This window comes from Palaemon carinicauda, chromosome 3, assembly GCF_036898095.1.
Source record: "Palaemon carinicauda isolate YSFRI2023 chromosome 3, ASM3689809v2, whole genome shotgun sequence".
Lineage (NCBI taxonomy): Eukaryota > Metazoa > Arthropoda > Malacostraca > Decapoda > Palaemonidae > Palaemon > Palaemon carinicauda.
In genome coordinates this window covers 62,402,235-62,420,023 of record NC_090727.1, presented here as the reverse complement: position 1 = coordinate 62,420,023, position 17,789 = coordinate 62,402,235, and positions in this window count along the sequence as shown.

Below are 17,789 nucleotides of genomic sequence, written 5' to 3'. Positions count from 1 at the left end.
AGACATCACACGCAGCAGGAGTGACTAGTTTTCTAAGATATTTGACAGCCAGACTCGGTAGAACTTCAAAAGTTCAAACCTTTAGAAAATATTTTTTGTTGTGTAAATAAATCCCGAATACAATAAAAAGGAACGCACAAAAATGTCGGGTAAATAAATCCCGAATACAATAAAAACGAACGCACAAAAATGTCGGGTAAATAAATCCCGAATACAATAAAAACGAACGCACTAAAATGTCGGGTAAATAAATCCCGAATACAATAAAAACGAACGCACTAAAATGTCGGGTAAATAAATCCCGAATACAATAAAAACGAACGCACTAAAATGTCGGGTAAATAAATCCCGAATACAATAAAAACGAACGCACTAAAATGTCGGGTAAATAAATCCCGAATACAATAAAAACGAACGCACTAAAATGTCGGGTAAATAAATCCCGAATACAATAAAAACGAACGCACTAAAATGTCGGGTAAATAAATCCCGAATACAATAAAAACAAACGCACTAAAATGTCGGGTAAATAAATCCCGAATACAATAAAAACGAACGCACAAAAATGATGGGTAAATAAATCCCGAATACAATAAAAACGAACGCACTAAAATGTCGGGTAAATAAATCCCGAATACAATAAAAAGGAACGCACTAAAATGTCGGGTAAATAAATCCCGAATACAATAAAAACGAACGCACAAAAATGTCGGGTAAATAAATCCTGAATACAATAAAAACGAACGCACAAAAATGTCGGGTAAATAAATCCCGAATACAATAAAAACGAACGCACAAAAATGAACGCACATAAATGACGGGTAAATAAATCTCGAATACAATAAAAACGAACGCACTAAAATGTCGGGTAAATAAATCCCGAATGCAATAAAAACGAACGCACAAAAATGTCGGGTAAATAAATCACGAATACAATAAAAACGAACACACTAAAATGTCGGGTAAATAAATCCCGAATACAATAAAAACGAACGCACTAAAATGACGGGTAAATAAATCCCGAATACAATAAAAACGAACGCACAAAAATGTCGGGTAAATAAATCCCGAATACAATAAAAACGAACGCACAAAAATGTCGGCTAAATAAATCCCGAATACAATAAAAACGAGCGCACAAAAATGTCGGGTAAATAAATCCCGAACACAATAAAAACTAACGCACAAAAACGAACGCACAAAAATGTCAGGTAAATAAATCCCGAATACAATAAAAACGAACGCACAAAAATGACGGGTAAATAAATCCCGAATACAATAAAAACGAACGCACAAAAATGTCGGGTAAATAAATCCCGAATACAATAAAAACGAACGCACAAAAATGTCGGGTAAATAAATCCCGAATACAATAAAAACGAACGCACAAAAATGTCGGGTAAATAAATCCCGAATACAATAAAAACGAACACACAAAAATGAACGCACAAAAATGTCGGGTAAATAAATCCCGAATACAATAAAAACGAACGCACTAAAATGTCGGGTAAATAAATCCCGAATACAATAAAAACGAACGCACAAAAATGTCGGGTAAATAAATCCCGAATACAATAAAAACGAACGTACAAAAATGTCGGGTAAATAAATCACGAATACAATAAAAACGAACGCACAAAAATGTCGGGTAAATAAATCCCGAATACAATAAAAACGAACGCACAAAAATGTCGGGTAAATAAATCCCGAATACAATAAAAACGAACACACAAAAATGAACGCACAAAAATGACGGGTAAATAAATCCCGAATACAATAAAAACGAACACACAAAAATGTCGGGTAAATAAATCCCGAATACAATAAAAACGAACGCACAAAAATGTCGGGTAAATAAATCCCGAATACAATAAAAACGAACGCACAAAAATGTCGGGTAAATAAATCCCGAATACAATAAAAACGAACACACAAAAATGAACGCACAAAAATGTCGGGTAAATAAATCCCGAATACAATAAAAACGAACACACAAAAATGAACGCACAAAAATGACGGGTAAATAAATCCCGAATACAATAAAAACGAACACACAAAAATGAACGCACAAAAATGTCGGGTAAATAAATCCCGAATACAATAAAAACGAACGCACTAAAATGTCGGGTAAATAAATCCCGAATACAATAAAAACGAACGCACAAAAATGTCGGGTAAATAAATCCCGAATGCAATAAAAACGAACGCACAAAAATGTCGGGTAAATAAATCACGAATACAATAAAAACGAACACACAAAAATGTCGGGTAAATAAATCACGAATACAATAAAAACGAACGCACAAAAATGTCGGGTAAATAAATCCCGAATACAATAAAAACGAACGCACAAAAATGTCGGGTAAATAAATCCCGAATACAATAAAAACGAACACACAAAAATGAACGCACAAAAATAACGGGTAAATAAATCCCGAATACAATAAAAACGAACGCACTAAAATGTCGGGTAAATAAATCCCGAATACAATAAAAACGAACGCACAAAAATGTCGGGTAAATAAATCCCGAATGCAATAAAAACGAACGCACAAAAATGTCGGGTAAATAAATCACGAATACAATAAAAACGAACGCACAAAAATGTCGGGTAAATAAATCCCGAATACAATAAAAACGAACGCACAAAAATGTCGGGTAAATAAATCCGAATACAATAAAAACGAACGCACAAAAATGAACGCACAAAAATGACTGGTAAATAAATCCCGAATACAATAAAAATGATAGTATGAAGTTTATAGATTATTTAGCATTTAAAAATAGAATAATGATCATAATTAAATTATTATATAGGCACAAACTTACAAAAACCTGAAAAATAATAAACTATTTTATAAAAACCTGAAAAATAATAAACTATTTTATAAAAACATAGGGGGCAGAAGACATTCACAAACACTTTACAACAAACCTATTTTTTTATACGCGCCTAAAACCTACTACACATTCGATAATTATATAAAAACTTTGATATTTCACAACTTACCTTAACCAGGCTTTCAGAATTACCTTACAGAAATGTGCTATGAACCTAACCACTATACAGCAATTTGTACCTTAAGATATACTTCTATGCAATCAAGTTTTTTACCCCCAAAATACCTGACACAATAAGACCTACCTAAAGACCATCAAGTCCAAAGTTCTATAAAGTGATTTGACTTAAGATTGCAAAATGTATTTCATCTAAAGATAACCAACAAAAAAAGTACCACTTAATCTACTGTATCACTATTCCTGTATTATCCCCTTTGCATTTTTTAGAGCTATTGATACTAATGTAATATGTTGAAACTATTTCAACCGCAGGAAATATTATCATTAAGTTCTAAAGGTGCTTTTCCCTTTCAGTACAAGCAGGAGACTTTAAACCAATGGTGTTATGGTCATAGTTAGCCATGCTTATAAAATTTTGTAGTGTATTGAAGCACACCATGTATGAAGCATGTTGCCACTGTCTCACCACGATGAGGTCATGACCTTCGAGACAGGGGGGACGTCCACTGTACAAGATCGGTACCATGCACCCACCTCCATGTGTTGCGAGCACATTTTGGGAGCACATGTCACCAACACTTGAGCGTCTCTGGAACCCCAAACCAGAGCGGATCAAAGTAGTAACAATCAAGAGGCTTGTGATCACCCCAACATTGAGACTACCCCGACATCCTGAAACCTTATTTTGAGGGGGGTTCTAAGTCCCTCGCCATAAGGTAACGGAACCGTTTACTAGCCGGTTTCCGACTTTCGCCAGAAACCGGATGTTCCAATACGCCTTTAACACTGTAACCAACCCGTGACAGAGTCACAGAAGTAAGCCAGGAATCAGCGTGAATCGCGCATAAGCGCTATGATGTGCCTTTACACCTCACTGAGCCCAGACAGGCTCAGCCAGGAATCAGCACATTAGGTCACAGAGGTCAGCTAGGAATCGGCATACTTTTGCAAGTCTTTCCTTTAAGCCTAATTGACCCGGACACAAGAGATTTAAAAAGCTGGAAATAAAGTAAGAGGCGACTTAGACTCGTAGAGTACTTTCCATTGTTAGTAATTTTTTGTTAATTAGGTCACAGAGGCCAGCTAGGAATCGGCGTAGTTTTCCGCCTATCTTTATCCCTAACTGACCCGGACCTTGGAGATAAAAAGCTGGAAATAAAGTAAGAGGCGACTTAGACTCGTAGAGTACTTTCCATTGTTAGTAATTTTTTGTTAATTAGGTCACAGAGGCCAGCTAGGAATCGGCGTAGTTTTCCGTCTATCTTTATCCCTAACTGACCCGGACCTTGGAGATAAAAAGTGGGAAGTAAAGTAATAAGTGATATAGACTCTTAGAGAATGTTAGTAAAGGATTTGGCTAAAGTCTCCTGCAATTGACCATTAGCATACCTTCATAAATTAGCAATGATACCTAACTCAGTATATCTAATTCGTTCCTTTGGCTCTTGCTTCCTTTCTATAGAGAGGACTACTTTTGGACTATCACTATCAATACTTTCTTTACATATATCGCCGTCTACTTTGGGTTCTTATGCCTATTTTCTTCCTCAGAGGACTAGGCTACTCTGTCAATCTATCTAACTTTTCTTCCACGAAGGGTTACTCTGGCCAGTACAGTCACTGGTTTTCTTTTCATTAATTGAAGACTGAAATCAAGATACCTTGTAAAGTTGAAAAAACTTTGGCAATATTAAGGAGTGCTGAATAAAGTTCTATTAGGAATCAATGAAAGTTTGACTGCCTACATCACAAACTGTCTAAGAACATAGAATGACCATAAACTACTAGTCTTATGTTCTGATAATCCAGCGATAACATTTGAGAAATTAGAAAAAAAAAATAATGTTAAATTTAACAAAATAACTGAGATTAAAAACTTGCAGCAGAAGAGACGTCATGGGCAGCAGAAGGGACGTCATGGGCAACAGCAGACACAGCACGGGCAGCAGCAAAGACATCATAAGCAGCAGAAGAGACAGTATACGCAGCAGGAGTGACTGGTTTTGTTAAACCTTTAACAGCCGCACTCTGGAGCCTTTTACGGTACCTAGCAACAGCCTTTACAGCCAAGAATGCAGAGGGAGAAGGCAGGCATGGATCTTGGGGTTTACTGGTGGAAGAGTGGTGGTGTTGGCCTACACACTGGACACCCCATGTAGGTGTGTCTGTTGCACGCATTACTTTGTAACTCCATTTCATCAAACTCGTCACTGTCCAGATCACATTTAGAGGGTTTCAGAGCTATTCAAAATCTCTTTCAACATTATCATCTTCATTTTCAATTTCACTTGGCAACAAAAAACATTTTGGGGAAAAATATTACCCACATAAGTTCGTATGTTAGTATTTTAATACGGTTTTGGGGTAAATATTATCCACACAAGTTTGTATCGTATCGAGGTTAGTGGGTAAATATTACCCATACAAGTTTGTATGTTATGGGATAAAATTTAACCAAAGCAAAACATACACAGTCCTAAGATGGCACAAATGCGGATACACTACCTTCCAGCATGAGAGCTAACAGCCAACTGAAACTACACAGACCCACTGGGATGCCACCACCCATACGTCTGTGCGTTCATGAAACAAATGGGTGTAAGGTAAAAATTACCCACAACAGTCTTCTACGGTTAAATCTACCAAACCCCAAAAAGTAATTATGCAATAGACTTGACTTTCTATCTTTATGCTAGTCATGGCAAGTAGTAAATTAATATCAAAATAATATACTGTAGTATTTTTTTGACATACCTTGTATTCGAAGAGCTGCTATGTCTTTTCAGTGATCAGGTTTCTCTCTGAAATCAGAACAAAAATAATATAATAAAAACGAATACATTAAAATGTGTAAATAAATATTCAATAAAATAAAAAAAACTAATACACTAAAATCTTGTGTAAATAAATCTAGAATATAATAAAAACGAAAACACTAAATTGTTGTGTAAATAAATCTTAAATATAATAAAAACGAACACACTAAATTGTTGTGTAAATAAATCTTGAATATAATAAAAACGAACACACTAAATTGTTGTGTAAATTTCGAATATAATAAAAAACGAACACACTAAAATGTTGTGTAAATTTCGAATATAATAAAAACGAACACACTAAAATGTTGTGTAAATAAATATTGAATATAATAAAAACGAACACACTAAAATGTTGTGTAAATAAATCTTGAATATAATAAAAACGAACACACTAAATTGTTGTGTAAATTTCAAATATAATAAAAACGAACACACTAAATTGTTATGTAAATAAATCTTGAATATAATAAAAACGAACACACTAAATTGTTTTGTAAATAAATCTTAAATATAATAAAAACGAACACACTAAAATGTTGTGTAAATAAATCTTGAATATAATAAAAACAAACACCAAAATGTTGTGTAAATAAATCTTGAATATAATAAAAAAGAACACACTAAATTGTTATGTAAATAAATCTTAAATATAATAAAAACGAACACACTAAATTGTTGTGTAAATAAATCTTGAATATAATAAAAACGAACACACTAAATTGTTGTGTAAATTTCGAATATAATAAAAACGAACACACTAAAATGTTGTGTAAATAAATCTTTAATATAATAAAAACGAACAAACTAAAATGTTGTGTAAATAAATCTTGAATATAATAAAAACGAACACACTAAATTGTTTTGTAAATAAATCTTGAATATAATAAAAACGAAAACACTAAATTGTTGTGTAAATAAATCTTGAATATAATAAAAACGAACACTAAATTGTTGTGTAAATTTCGAATATAATAAAAACGAACACTAAAATGTTGTGTAAATAAATATTGAATATAATAAAAACTAACACATTAAAATGGTGTGGAAATAAATCTTGAATATAATTAAAATGAATACACTAAATTGTTGTGTAAATAAATCTTGAATATAGTAAAAACGAACACACTAAATTGTTGTGTAAATTTCGAATATAATAAAAACAAACACACTAAAATGACGGGTAAATAAATCCCGAATACAATAAAAACGAACGCACAAAAATGACGGGTAAATAAATCCCGAATACAATAAAAAGGAACGCACAAAAATGTCGGGTAAATAAATCCCGAATACAATAAAAACGAACGCACAAAAATGTCGGGTAAATAAATCCCGAATACAATAAAAACGAACGCACAAAAATGTCGGGTAAATAAATCCCGAATACAATAAAAACGAACACACAAAAATGAACGCACAAAAATGACGGGTAAATAAATCCCGAATACAATAAAAACGAACGCACTAAAATGTCGGGTAAATAAATCCCGAATACAATAAAAACGAACGCACAAAAATGTCGGGTAAATAAATCCCGAATACAATAAAAACGAACGCACAAAAATGTCGGGTAAATAAATCCCGAATACAATAAAAACGAACGCACAAAAATGTCGGGTAAATAAATCCCGAATACAATAAAAACGAACGCACAAAAATGTCGGGTAAATAAATCCCGAATACAATAAAAACGAACACACAAAAATGAACGCACAAAAATGACGGGTAAATAAATCCCGAATACAATATAAACGAACGCACTAAAATGTCGGGTAAATAAATCCCGAATACAATAAAAACGAACGCACAAAAATGTCGGGTAAATAAATCACGAATACAATAAAAACGAACGCACAAAAATGTCGGGTAAATAAATCCCGAATACAATAAAAACGAACGCACAAAAATGTCGGGTAAATAAATTCCGAATACAATAAAAACGAACGCACAAAAATGTCGGGTAAATAAATCCCGAATACAATAAAAACGAACGCACAAAAATGTCGGGTAAATAAATCCCCCGAATACAATAAAAACGAACGCACAAAAATGTCGGGTAAATAAATCCCGAATACAATAAAAACGAACGCACAAAAATGTCGGGTAAATAAATTCCGAATACAATAAAAACGAACGCACAAAAATGTCGGGTAAATAAATCCCGAATACAATAAAAACGAACGCACAAAAATGTCGGGTAAATAAATCCCGAATACAATAAAAACGAACGCACAAAAATGTCGGGTAAATAAATCCCGAATACAATAAAAACGAACGCACAAAAATGTCGGGTAAATAAATCACGAATACAATAAAAACGAACGCACAAAAATGTCGGGTAAATAAATCCCGAATACAATAAAAACGAACGCACAAAAATGTCGGGTAAACAAATTCCGAATACAATAAAAACGAACGCACAAAAATGTCGGGTAAATAAATCCCGAATACAATAAAAACGAACGCACAAAAATGTCGGGTAAATGAATCCCGAATACAATAAAAACGAACGCACAAAAATGACGGGTAAATAAATCCGAATACAATAAAAACGAACGCACAAAAATGAACGCACAAAAATGACTGGTAAATAAATCCCGAATACAATAAAAATGATAGTATGAAGTTTATAGATTATTTAGCATTTAAAAATAGAATAATGATCATAATTAAATTATTATATAGGCACAAACTTACAAAAACCTGAAAAATAATAAACTATTTTATAAAAACCTGAAAAATAATAAACTATTTTATAAAAACATAGGGGGCAGAAGACATTCACAAACACTTTACAACAAACCTATTTTTTTATACGCGCCTAAAACCTACTACACATTCGATAATTATATAAAAACTTTGATATTTCACAACTTACCTTAACCAGGCTTTCAGAATTACCTTACAGAAATGTGCTATGAACCTAACCACTATACAGCAATTTGTACCTTAAGATATACTTCTATGCAATCAAGTTTTTTACCCCCAAAATACCTGACACAATAAGACCTACCTAAAGACCATCAAGTCCAAAGTTCTATAAAGTGATTTGACTTAAGATTGCAAAATGTATTTCATCTAAAGATAACCAACAAAAAAAGTACCACTTAATCTACTGTATCACTATTCCTGTATTATCCCCTTTGCATTTTTTAGAGCTATTGATACTAATGTAATATGTTGAAACTATTTCAACCGCAGGAAATATTATCATTAAGTTCTAAAGGTGCTTTTCCCTTTCAGTACAAGCAGGAGACTTTAAACCAATGGTGTTATGGTCATAGTTAGCCATGCTTATAAAATTTTGTAGTGTATTGAAGCACACCATGTATGAAGCATGTTGCCACTGTCTCACCACGATGAGGTCATGACCTTCGAGACAGGGGGGACGTCCACTGTACAAGATCGGTACCATGCACCCACCTCCATGTGTTGCGAGCACATTTTGGGAGCACATGTCACCAACACTTGAGCGTCTCTGGAACCCCAAACCAGAGCGGATCAAAGTAGTAACAATCAAGAGGCTTGTGATCACCCCAACATTGAGACTACCCCGACATCCTGAAACCTTATTTTGAGGGGGGTTCTAAGTCCCTCGCCATAAGGTAACGGAACCGTTTACTAGCCGGTTTCCGACTTTCGCCAGAAACCGGATGTTCCAATACGCCTTTAACACTGTAACCAACCCGTGACAGAGTCACAGAAGTAAGCCAGGAATCAGCGTGAATCGCGCATAAGCGCTATGATGTGCCTTTACACCTCACTGAGCCCAGACAGGCTCAGCCAGGAATCAGCACATTAGGTCACAGAGGTCAGCTAGGAATCGGCATACTTTTGCAAGTCTTTCCTTTAAGCCTAACTGACCCGGACACAAGAGATTTAAAAAGCTGGAAATAAAGTAAGAGGCGACTTAGACTCGTAGAGTACTTTCCATTGTTAGTAATTTTTTGTTAATTAGGTCACAGAGGCCAGCTAGGAATCGGCGTAGTTTTCCGCCTATCTTTATCCCTAACTGACCCGGACCTTGGAGATAAAAAGCTGGAAATAAAGTAAGAGGCGACTTAGACTCATAGAGTACTTTCCATTGTTAGTAATTTTTTGTTAATTAGGTCACAGAGGCCAACTAGGAATCGGCGTAGTTTTCCACCTATCTTTATCCCTAACTGACCCGGACCTTGGAGATAAAAAGCTGGAAATAAAGTAAGAGGCGACTTAGACTCGTAGAGTACTTTCCATTGTTAGTAATTTTTTGTTAATTAGGTCACAGAGGCCAGCTAGGAATCGGCGTAGTTTTCCGCCTATCTTTATCCCTAACTGACCCGGACCTTGGAGATAAAAAGTGGGAAGTAAAGTAATAAGTGATATAGACTCTTAGAGAATGTTAGTAAAGGATTTGGCTAAAGTCTCCTGCAATTGACCATTAGCATACCTTCATAAATTAGCAATGATACCTAACTCAGTATATCTAATTCGTTCCTTTGGCTCTTGGTTCCTTTCTATAGAGAGGACTACTTTTGGACTATCACTATCAATACTTTCTTTACATATATCGCCGTCTACTTTGGGTTCTTATGCCTATTTTCTTCCTCAGAGGACTAGGCTACTCTGTCAATCTATCTAACTTTTCTTCCACGAAGGGTTACTCTGGCCAGTACAGTCACTGGTTTTCTTTTCATTAATTGAAGACTGAAATCAAGATACCTTGTAAAGTTGAAAAAACTTTGGCAATATTAAGGAGTGCTGAATAAAGTTCTATTAGGAATCAATGAAAGTTTGACTGCCTACATCACAAACTGTCTAAGAACATAGAATGACCATAAACTACTAGTCTTATGTTCTGATAATCCAGCGATAACATTTGAGAAATTAGAAAAAAAAAATAATGTTAAATTTAACAAAATAACTGAGATTAAAAACTTGCAGCAGAAGAGACGTCATGGGCAGCAGAAGGGACGTCATGGGCAACAGCAGACACAGCACGGGCAGCAGCAAAGACATCATAAGCAGCAGAAGAGACAGTACACGCAGCAGGAGTGACTGGTTTTGTTAAACCTTTAACAGCCGCACTCTGGAGCCTTTTACGGTACCTAGCAACAGCCTTTACAGCCAAGAATGCAGAGGGAGAAGGCAGGCATGGATCTTGGGGTTTACTGGTGGAAGTGGTGGTGGTGTTGGCCTACACACTGGACACCCCATGTAGGTGTGTCTGTTGCACGCATTACTTTGTAACTCCATTTCATCAAACTCGTCACTGTCCAGATCACATTTAGAGGGTTTCAGAGCTATTCAAAATCTCTTTCAACATTATCATCTTCATTTTCAATTTCACTTGGCAACAAAGAACATTTTGGGGAAAAATATTACCCACATAAGTTCGTATGTTAGTATTTTAATACGGTTTTGGGGTAAATATTATCCACACAAGTTTGTATCGTATCGAGGTTAGTGGGTAAATATTACCCATACAAGTTTGTATGTTATGGGATAAAATTTAACCAAAGCAAAACATACACAGTCCTAAGATGGCACAAATGCGGATACACTACCTTCCAGCATGAGAGCTAACAGCCAACTGAAACTACACAGACCCACTGGGATGCCACCACCAATACGTCTGTGCGTTCATGAAACAAATGGGTGTAAGGTAAAAATTACCCACAACAGTCTTCTACGGTTAAATCTACCAAACCCCAAAAAGTAATTATGCAATAGACTTGACTTTCTATCTTTATGCTAGTCATGGCAAGTAGTAAATTAATATTAAAATAATATACTGTAGTATTTTTTTGACATACCTTGTATTCGAAGAGCTGCTATGTCTTTTCAGTGATCAGGTTTCTCTCTGAAATCAGAACAAAAATAATATAATAAAAACGAATACATTAAAATGTGTAAATAAATATTCAATATAATAAAAAAAACTAATACACTAAAATCTTGTGTAAATAAATCTAGAATATAATAAAAACGAAAACACTAAATTGTTGTGTAAATAAATCTTGAATATAATAAAAACGAACACACTAAATTGTTGTGTAAATTTCGAATATAATAAAAACGAACACACTAAAATGTTGTGTAAATAAATCTTTAATATAATAAAAACGAACACACTAAATTGTTGTGTAAATAAATCTTGAATATAATAAAAACGAACACACTAAATTGTTGTGTAAATTTCGAATATAATAAAAACGAACACACTAAATTGTTGTGTAAATAAATCTTGAATATAATAAAAACGAACACACTAAATTGTTGTGTAAATAAATCTTGAATATAATAAAAACAAACACTAAAATGTTGTGTAAATAAATCTTGAATATAATAAAAATAAACACACTAAATTGTTGTGTAAATAAATCTTGAATATAATAAAAACAAACACACTAAAATGTTGTGTAAATAAATCTTGAATATAATAAAAACGAACACTAAATTGTTATGTAAATAAATCTTGAATATAATAAAAACGAACACACTAAATTGTTGTGTAAATAAATCTTGAATATAATAAAAATGAACACACTAAATTGTTGTGTAAATTTCGAATATAATAAAAACGAACACTAAATTGTTATGTAAATAAATCTTGAATATAATAAAAATGAACACACTAAATTGTTGCGTAAATAAATCTTGATTATAATAAAAATGAACACACTAAATTGTTGTGTAAATAAATATTGAATATAATAAAAACGAACAAACTAAATTGTTGTGTAAATTTCTAATATAATAAAAACGAACACACTAAAATGTTGTGTAAATCAATCTTGAATATAATAAAAACGAACACACTAAAATGTTGTGTAAATTTTGAATATAATAAAAAACGAACACACTAAATTGTTTTTTAAATAAATCTTGAATATAATAAAAACGAACACTAAAATGTTGTGTAAATTTTGAATATAATAAAAACGAACACACTAAAATGTTGTGTTGTTAGAATAATATCTATATATATATCTATATATATATATATATATCTATATATATATCTATATATATATATATATATCTATATATATATATATATATTAATTAAATAAAAATGGTCATCAAACTCCAGGGCCACCCCTGGATGCACTCCCTAGCTACAACACAGACTATACCTACACTCTAAGGACACGCGTATTATCACCTAGTTTTTACGTTGAAAATTACGCTTATAAGAGCTACTGAATAGTGTCTAAAGTAAAATATATAATCAAAGAGCAAAGCACCAGAAGTACTCACCATTAAACCGTAGGTATTCCAACTTTTCGAGAAATAGGTCCAAAGGTCACAAAATTCCGATCACAACTAAAATATATTTGAAATCAGACTTTGACAAAAACTAGGTGGTTGATATCGCTCTATCTAATAGAGTAACAGCCAGTGAAGGTTAATTGTCTTTTAACTACCTAAAGAAGGTAACAACCTCTCAAAAACTAGTTGGTTGATATTGCTCTATGTAATAGATTAACAGCCAGTGAAGGTTAATTATCTGGTAACTACCTAAGGAAGGTAACAACCTGTCAATGGGGTAGGAGCACTTTTCTTTATTTCTATTTGCGTGGGTGGGGGAGGGGGGGTGGGGTGGGGGGGGTGGGCCTAAGGTTAAATAGGACTGACGGCAAATTGTATCCACAACAAAATAGTTCTTTATTATTTTGACGGTATTTGAAACAAACTACAATTTGTACAGGATGACTATCGTGAAACACCGATATGCTTGTTTGGCCAATTTGCTGACGATGCTGATTCTGCTATAAACTCGTTCGCAATATCGATTAAGGCATTGCATTTACTTACGATCTGAAATATATATATATATATATATATATATATATATATATATATATATATGTATATATATACACACATATTTTTACATAAAAAATATAATATATATATATATATACACACATATATATATATATATATATATATATATATATATATGTATATATATATGTGTGTATATATACGGAATATTATATATTTATATATATATATATATATATATATATATATATATATATATGTATATATGTGTGTATATATACGGAATATTATATATTTATATATATATATATATATATGTATGTATATATATATATTATATATTCATATCTATATCTATATATATATATATATATATATATATATATATATATATATATATATATAATTCTTTAACACCTTTCATATCTTTTATTTAATCTAATTTCTAGTTTATAGAGGAGAATACTCTAATTATATAATTGGTATTTATGTTATTTGTCTTTGGTTTTAAAGTATGAAGATGAAAACCCCTCAGACGAATACTCCGTTGGAAACACACACAGAGAGAGAGAGAGAGAGAGAGAGAGAGAGAGAAAACTGCTTGTCGGGTAGTTGAGCAACTGGCAGTGAAGGAAATAATCAGCTATTCTCGCCATAGCTATTATTATTATTATTATTATTATTATTATTTCTTGTTAAGCTACAACCCTTTTTGGAAAAGTAGGATGCTATAAGCCCGATGGCTCTAACAGGAAAAATAGCACATTAAGGAAAAGAAATAATCTATATAGGCTATAAGAAGTAATTAATAACAATATAAAATATCCTAAGATCATATATATATATATATATATATATATATATATATATATATATATATATATATATATATATATATATATATATATACACATATACACACACACACACATATATATATATATCTATATATATACATATATATATATATATATATATATATATATATATATATGATAATCTACATAAGGAAAATTGAAAGATGTCTATATGTAGAAATGCTCTACAGTTTCGTCCGCCATTGGACCTCTTCTTGGAGCGTTTATTACGCAAAGAAATGATACACACGTTTGTACATACAAAAAAGGCTTCAAATCGTAAAAAAAAAGAAAACGAAATGATAAAAATTTCCTTTTGCTACCTAACAGGCAAAAGTCACTTAACATGAGGATAAAACATTGCTCAAGTATATTTCATGCCTTTTCCATCAGTGTTTGGACAACAGCATGAGATAACCTTTTGTTTAAAGGCTTTAAAGGCTGCTCATGAATGGCAGAGGCAAGGGACAGTGACATTGCTCTATCAAGCAGGACAATGCCCTAGACTCCTAGAGTCTGAACATATATACATATGATCAGCACCTGAGCCAACCTGGGAGGGCCAGGCAATGGCTGCTGACGACTCAGCAGATAGACCTATAGGCTCCCCCAAATCCCCCTTTCTTAGCTCACAAGGATGGTGAGGATGCAGCGACCAAAGGAACGAACGAGTTTGAGCGGGACTCGAACCCCAGTTTGGCGATCACCAGTCAGGGATGTCATCACATCGGCCACCACAACCCTTGTTATAGTGATTCATTATAGATTGTTGAAATTAACTTCTGACTGAATTTATCAGATACAGTAGGTTTGAAGACAGACTTCATGATACAGTTCATAGGCAAATTCACCTAACTGTACTAGCTAGCAGATCGTTTTATGAGGTATACTCATGCGAAAGTATGAGAGAGTGTATGTAAATTAGCTCTATTTTCATAGCTTGAATCTGGACTTTCAGACCTTCTTTTGTTTGAGGATACACTTGGGCACGTTATTCTATCGTTTATTTTATTTCCTCTCCTCACTGTGTTATTTTCCCTGTTGGAGCCCTTGGGGTTCTAGCATCCAGCTTTTCTAACTAGGGATGTTGCTTAACTAGTAATGATAACAATAATAATAATGCAGTCGAACAGGTATTCAGTTTATTTCTCTCCGATAAATTCCCAAAACTCCTGAACTGGATAAGATACTGAAAGTTAAAGTTGCCTTTTCTATATCTTTCATACTAGGATCTTAAGGTCTTCCCAGTTCACATTTTCAAGATTCTACTTCCTCGTCAAAATTGTATTCGCTTGCTAATTTGTGTGAGTTTGGAAGGGGGAAAGCTGAATCAGCATTTTTAAAGTATTCTAAATAAATCCATTCTAATGCCCTCTTTCCCATAGGCAGGAATAATGCCATCAATGCACCTAAAGCAGGAGCACTGTAGGCAGTACTTGAATGTCTTTGCATTGTCAGGGTAATTCCTATCTGGACCTAGATTTTAACCTCAGACTATACTTCAGTTTCCATTTCAATTATTCCATCTTGCTGTCCAACCATTTGACTTCCTTTCATACAGCAACCACAGGAGTTTCCCCCAGTTTTAAAGAGCTATCGAATGGCCTCCTAGGTCCGAGTTCCTGACTTCAATGTCTCCCAGAAAAACCAACAAATTTCCACAGATTTTGTCATGAGGTTTAGGTCAGTAGAATAGGTTTCAGATGTTCAAATATTAGCCTTTGGGGAATTATATTATGTACAGATTGGCTAGGAACTCTCCAAGGGTACTGCAGTCTTCATAAGCAGTTTTTAAGGTTTAAAGGCCGCTCATGTATGGCAGGGGCCGGGGACAGTGACATTGCCCTATCAAGCAGGACAATGCCTTAGAGACTGACCATATATACATATGATCAGTGCCCAACCCCACTCTCCACCCATGCTAGGACTAAAGAGGGACAGGAAATGGCTGCTGATAACTCAGCAGGTAGACCTATAGGCTCCCCAAACTCTCCATCCTTAGCTCACAAGGATGGTGAGGTTACAGAGACCAAAAGGGCTATGAATTCAAGTGGGACTCGAACCCCAGTCTAGCGATCACATGGCAAGGATGCTACCAGCAGACCACTATTTGTAGATTGGGTTATAATTGTCATTAATATAGCAAAGTTTATTATACTTACCATGAAGTCAGTTCGTCTTGACTTTTTAATTTCATCAACAAACATTCATTTTTGGATTATTTTTATTTATATGTTATTATACTGTGTATATGTTACATACCGATTTTCACGAGGATTTAGTCATTCATTTCCTATATGCCACATCTGGCTACCATATGAACATAGGATATTTTGTATATACATAATAAAATCATTAGACTAATCTTGTGTTTTCCTTTTTGACAGGAAAAGCGAGCTGTTAAAGCTTCAGACGCATGCCATTGGGTGGTGAGTACAGGACAAGTAATATTTTGTTGTGTTTTGTAATAACGCTTAAAATCAGACCTTTCATTGAACACTTTCTTTTTATTCTTCTTAGTGTAGGTAGTAGTAGAATAGAGAGAGAGAGAGAGAGAGAGAGAGAGAGAGAGAGAGAGAGAGAGAGAGAGAGAGAGAGAGAGAGAGAGAGAGAGAGTGCCATTTGCAAGAAACAGATAAGGTTTAAAGTAAAGACAAGATGGTTTAATTCATTAAAAAGGCATATGTCACTTCAAACAGACATAAGAAAGCAACCTTATTGTTCCTTATTATAAGGACCATTATAGCTTGGAGGTTGAAACGTACTACACTCGTCTTTTAACGTTTTTTTTTTGCTTTATAAATATCACATCAAACAATCTACTGAAGCTTTGATTCTCTCTCTCTCTCTCTCTCTCTCTCTCTCTCTCTCTCTCTCTCTCTCTCTCTCTCTCTCTCTTTTCCCCCAAGGTATACAGTATTCTTGTTGACATGCTGTTATGAATATGTATCACTAACGCGAGTGATTTCCTTATTTCCTTTCCTCACTGGGCTATTTTTCCTGTTGGAGCCCTTGGTCATAATTCGTTATAACCTCTTGCTTTTCCAACTAGGGTTGTAGCTTAGCTAATAATAATAATAATAATAATAATAATAATAATGATAATAATAACGTCCCAATTTACAAGTTGTTGACAAACACTACGTATCAAGACTGCAGTATCCTTGGACAGTTTCTGACCAATCTATATAAAATACACTCCCTAAAAGGAGAATATCGGAACATCTGAAACCTAGTCTACTGACATAAACCTCATGACAAAATCCCTGGAAATTTGTTGGCCTTTCAGGGAGATACTTAAGTCAGGCACTGGAGCCTG